The sequence below is a fragment of the Salvelinus sp. IW2-2015 genome, linkage group LG19 (genome assembly GCF_002910315.2).
Source record: "Salvelinus sp. IW2-2015 linkage group LG19, ASM291031v2, whole genome shotgun sequence".
Taxonomy (NCBI): Eukaryota; Metazoa; Chordata; class Actinopteri; order Salmoniformes; family Salmonidae; genus Salvelinus; species Salvelinus sp. IW2-2015.
Genome location: NC_036859.1, coordinates 25,339,118 through 25,344,812, shown reverse-complemented (window position 1 = coordinate 25,344,812; position 5,695 = coordinate 25,339,118). Strand labels below are relative to the sequence as shown.

Sequence of the window (5,695 nt, the reverse complement as noted above, 5' to 3'; positions counted from 1 at the left end):
GCTGCGATGCATGTGATGTATTTCGTGATCTGACCACACCTACCCTTCGGCCAGCTCTTCCCCCCCCTTACCTGGATCGTTTTTCGTCAATCACCGATGATTGTCCCTCTTCCACCCCCCACCCCCCCTCTCCCTCCCCTCTTGCCGATTCTTTCCTCTCCCCAGATGAGATTCATCAATATTTAACAGTAGCGTTGTCCATCACCCTTTCTTCCTCATTCCCCCACCCCCCCCCTTCTCAAAGCTGACCAGAAATTAAAGAGCAGAGGGGAGTGTATACTGAATATCTGTATTTATCCTCTCCAGGGCTCTCGGTGAAAGACGCTACTAAGGGTATTTAATATTTCCCGACTAAGGTACGTTTTTTTAGAGCGAAGCGAATCCTAATCTGTACTAGCGGAGAAACCTCACCCTTATAAATCTCTGGATAATGGCTCGCTCTTCGGGGAAATGCACCTCGCCAGTGCACCAGAACGGTCTTCAGTGAACAGACACTGTGGAGCACGCAGGACTTAGCAGGCGTCCTGCTTCCCCATCTTACCCTACATTACTCTATTCCATCTCTCGTTAATAAATCTCTCCCCATCTCTACCACATTATCTCTGTATGCCTCTCTTCCGTATCTCTACCCATCCTACCTACATATTTCTGTATCTACTTCCTGTATCTCTCCCCATCTCTACCTACATACGTCTGTATCCATCTTCTTCCGTATCTCTTCCTCTCACCTACATTACTTTGTATCCCATCGCTTCCTTATCTTCCCATCGTCTACCTACTATTTCTGTATCCATCTCTTCCTGTATCTCTTCCCATTCTCTACCTCTTATACTGTATCCATCTCTTCCTATCCTCTCGCCATCTCTAACTACATTTCTCTTTCCACTCTTCCTGATCTCCTCCCTCTCTATTACATTCTTTACCATCTCTCGTTATCTTCCCCATCTCTACCTACATTATCTCTACCATCTCCCGTATGCCTCCCATCGCGACGACCTCTGTTTCCATTTGCGCCCGCCCTTCCGTGACAAGGATGCCAGAGACACGTACAGAACAAGCATTACAGGGGACAAGGATACAACACAAGGATACAGAACAAGGATACAAGACTAGACATACAGACAATACGATACAGACAAGTTACAGATAGACCACAAGGAACAGAGAAAGCTACAGAACACAGATTACAGAACAACTACAGAAAAGATACAGAGACAACAAGCACTAAGAGAACAGCATAAGGACACATACAGAGGACAAGCATACAGAGACAAGGCACACAGAGCAAAGCATACAAGGACAAGCATAAAGACGCGACGGGGAACAGAGACAAGCATACAGACAAATGGAATACGACACACAGATACACACAAGGATAAAGAACAGCAAATACAACCACACGATACAGACACAGGGTACACGACACAGAACAGCACGGATAGACAAGATACCAACACGGATACAGAACAGGATACAGACACAGGCAGACACAGGATCAGACACAGATACAGGAACAAGCAGTACAGACAAGGAATACAGCCAACGTATACAGACACACTATATACAGGATTTCAGACGACAAGATACAGAACAGAACAGAGAACGCAAAGACAAGGTTACAGACCAGATACAGAGAACGCCATACAGAACACAACACGAACACACTGCATACAGAGCACAGCAGTACAAGACGAAATGATACAGACAAAATTACAGAGACAGTCACACCAACCACACACACACACACACACACACACACACACACACACACACACACACACACACACACACACAAACACACACACACCACAACACACACACCCACACACACACACACACACACACACACACGTAGAGCTGTTTACATGAAAGATGTGAAGCTAGAACTACAATAACCTATTGATAGAAAAGGCAAAAGCATATAAAAAGATACAAAAGTGGATCAAACCACACTCACTGCTACTAATGAGGATATAACCTGATATCACTGCCAGTTCATTATTCAAAGGAGAGGATGACAAATCGAGGATAACCCAGAGATAGTTGTAAACAGGATGAAACAGCCTTCCTTTTATTCTAAATTTGATACGTACAGGAAAAGTGTCTGTATACATGTCTAAACATATCATGTAAAAGTCTGAAAAACAAATTGCACTGTGCTTACAATAGCTTTACACTTTAAACATCATGATACGTACAGCATTGTGAAGGCAATGTCAAACAGACAGGATGCAAATACACTGATCAGCTGTGCAGAGGCTTATTTGAACTCTCACTGTAAAAAAAAAACAATGAATGCTTTTCAGCCCCAAAACAATCAAAACACATACTGTGCTGTAGAGATGATAATATTATGTTAAAAACACATGATGTAATGGTGTTGTGTCTATTTAGCTACAGCAAGGAACAATCCACATTGTTTTCCCTATTCAGGTATGGCATCTCAGGCACTTATTATTGAACTCTCAACTTAGCCAGTGGTGGTCAGGTGGTCCACTTGACCCCCGATCTATTTGCCCTGTCTTATTTACTACTCTGTGGTGTGGTTTCCCCTAGGTACAGATATAGGATCAGCTTCCCCTCCCCCCAATCCTAACCTTGACCATTTAGTGTGGGAAATGAAAAAAGGACATAAGATCAGCAACATAGCCAGAGGAACTTCTGCCTACACCCTTGTTAACTATAACTACCATAGAAATTAACAAGATAGCACAAACAGATCTGGAACTAGGCTAGCAATGGACACCATACAACAGATTCCAACCAGACTGCAGACATTGGCAAGGTACTGCAGTACAGACGACAGAACACACAGTCTTATTTCCATGTTAGAAGTGTTCAACAGCTGATTCCCTATTTAATGCACTACTTTTGACCAGGGCCCGTAGTGCACTGTGTAGGTAGTAGGGTCCCATTTGGGACACAGACACAGTATTAACTCACAAATGGAAGGTAATGCATTTCGTATGGCTGTAATTGGCATAGGGAGAACACTGAAGCACATCTCCAAAGCAGCGAGGTGCCAGACACTTCTGTTATAGTATACCACGAGGCGACACACAGAGTACGTACCACAGTCATTATATTTTTTATATTTTCTGTGCTCTCCTTTGTTCGGTTGAAATTCATCTCCACCATTTGGTACATTTCATAGACATCAGCGCATCGTTACATTAAAGGTCCATTATTTACAAGAGGAGAGCGACTCACTAGTACTCCGCTATACGGCAGCTGAAAGCAATTACCACTCAAACACTATTTATTTTTTATGAACAAGGGAAGATTGAACCTAAATCTTGCGTCGGTACTCCGATTGTCTCTCTACAGAGAGAAACTGTGGTGTGGCCCTCCACTACACAGCAGCCTCTAGGTGCTGTGTTCTGTTCTTTGGCTGTGGCAGGCAGCTTGTGATGCAAAATTCAGTGCAGGGTTGACGGGGGAGAGTTGGAAAAGGACGTGAGGGGGAGGAGGAGAGGTAAACTAGGAGTGGAACGGGGAAGAGGAGAGGTGAACTAGGAGTGGAACGGGGAAGAGGAGAGGTGAACTAGGAGTGGAACGGGGAAGAGGAGAGGTGACTAGGAGTGGGAACGTGGGAAGAGGAGAGGTGATAGGAGTGGAACGTGGAGAGGGAGGTGAACTAGGAGTGGAACGGGGGAGGAGGAGAGGTAAACTAGTGAGATGAACAGGGAAGAGGAGAGGTTGAACTAGGAGGGAACGGGGAAAGGAGAGGTGAACTAGGAGTGGAACGGGGAGAGGAGAGAGGTGAACTAGGAGTGGAACGGGGAAGAGGAGGAAAGGTGAACTAGGAGGTGTTTTGACGGGGAGAGGAGAGGTGAACTACGAGTGTGAACGGGGAAGAGGAGAGGTGAACTACGGAGTGGAAAGGGGAAGAAGAGAGGTGGACTAGGAGTGGAAGGGGAAGAGGAGAGGTGAACAAGGAGTGGAACGGGAAGAGGAGAGGTGAACTAGGAGTGGAACGGGGAAGAGGAGAGGTGAACTAGGAGTGGAACGGGGAAGGAGAGGTGGACTAGGAGTGGAACGGGGAAGAGGAGAGGTTGAACTAGGAGTGGAACGGGGAAGAGGAGAGGTGAACTAGGATGGAACGGGAAGAGGAGAGGTGGACTAGGAGTGGAACGGGGAAGAGGAGAGGTGAACAGGAGTGGAACGGGGAAGAGGAAGGTGAACTAGAGAGTGGAACGGGGAAGAGGAGAGGTGGACTAGGAGTGGAACGGGGAAGAGGAGAAGGTGGACTAGGAGTGGAACGGGGAAGAGGAAGGTGGACTAGGAGTGGAACGGGGAAGAGAAAGGTGGACTAGGAGTGGAACGGGGAAGAGGAGAGTGAGACTAGGAGTGGAACGGGGAAGAGGACAGGTGAACTAGGTTGTGGAACGGGAAGAGGAGAGGTGGACTAGGAGGGAAACGGGGAAGAGAGGTGAACAGGAGTGGACGGGGAAGAGAGAGGTGGATAGGAGTGGAAGGGAAAGAGAGGGGAAGGTGGACTAGGAGTGGAACGGGAGAGGAGAGGTGGATAGGAGTGGAACGGGGAAAGGAGAGGGGACTAGGAGTGGAACGGGGAAGAGGAGAGGTGGACTAGGAGTGGAACGGGGAAGAGAGAAGGTGGACTAGGAGTGGAACGGGGAAGAGGAGAGTGAACTAGCGAGTGGAACGGGAAGAGGAGGAGGTGGAAGAGGAGAAGAGAAGAAATAGGTGGTGAGGGGGAAGAGGAGGAGAGGTGAAAGAGGTGAGGGGGAGAAAGAAGGAGGAAGTGTGTGGGGGGAGAGAAGAGGAGGAGGTGGTGGTGAGGGAGAGGAGAAGAGGAAGTGGTGGTGAGGGAGAGAGAGAAGTGGAGACAGAGGAGTGGTGGGAGGGAGCGGAGGAGTGGTGTGAGGGAGAGGAGGAAGTGGTGGTGAGGGAAGGAGGAAGTGGTGTGAGGGGAGGAGAAGAGAAGTGGGTGTGAGGGAGAGGAGAGAGAAGTGGTGGTGAGGAGAGGAGAAGGGGAAGTGGTGGTGAGGGGGAGGAGAGAGGAAGTGGTGGTGAGGGGGAAGAGAAGAGGAAGTGGTGGTAGGGAGAGGAGAGGATGTGGTGAGGGAGAGGGGAATGGTGGTGAGGGGAGGAGGAGAGTGGTGGTGAGAGGGGGGAGGAGAAGAGCGAAGTGATGGTGAGGGGTGAGGGAGAGGAGGAAGTGTTGGTAGGAGGGAAAGAGGGAAGTGGTGAGGGAGAGGAGAGAGTGGTGGTGAGGGGAGGAGAAGAGGAATGGTGATGGAGGGAGAGGAGAAGGAGAAGTGGTGGTGACGGGAGAGGAGAGGAGAAGTGGTGTGAGGGACGGAGGAAGTGGTGGTGAGGGGAGGGAGGAAGGTGTGGTGAGGGAGAGAAGTGGTGGTGAGGGAGAGGAGGAAGTGGGTGAGGAGAGGAGGAAGTGGTGGTTGAGGAGAGGAGGAAGTGGTGGTGAGGGAGAGGAGGAAGTGGTGGTGAGGGAGAGGAGGAAGTGGTTGGTGAGAGAGAGGAGAAAGGCAGCCAGGTTAGCCGTCCGCAGAGCAGAGAGGCAGCGGTGGATCAGAGACTCTCTCTCTCTCTCTCTCTCCTCTCCATGAGATGGCACACACATGAATAATGTATGAGAGTCCTTCATTAATAACCAGGCTATGCTCCCCCTCCTTTTAACACACTCCGTCTCTTTTCTCTAGCCCACTGGTGG

At 48.9% G+C, this 5,695-nt stretch overlaps 1 long non-coding RNA gene across 1 annotated transcript in view; it reads left to right on the top strand.

The window, feature by feature from the left end:
- Positions 1 to 5,000: 5,000 nt before the first annotated feature.
- The window catches only part of LOC139029289 (uncharacterized), a 5,322-nt gene continuing 4,627 nt past the window's right edge, over positions 5,001 to 5,695 (top strand). Inside the window, exons 1-2 of the long non-coding RNA XR_011481589.1 lie at positions 5,001 to 5,061; positions 5,418 to 5,492. This is a non-coding gene — a long non-coding RNA (uncharacterized lncRNA). The remainder of the gene's footprint in view (positions 5,062 to 5,417; positions 5,493 to 5,695) is intronic.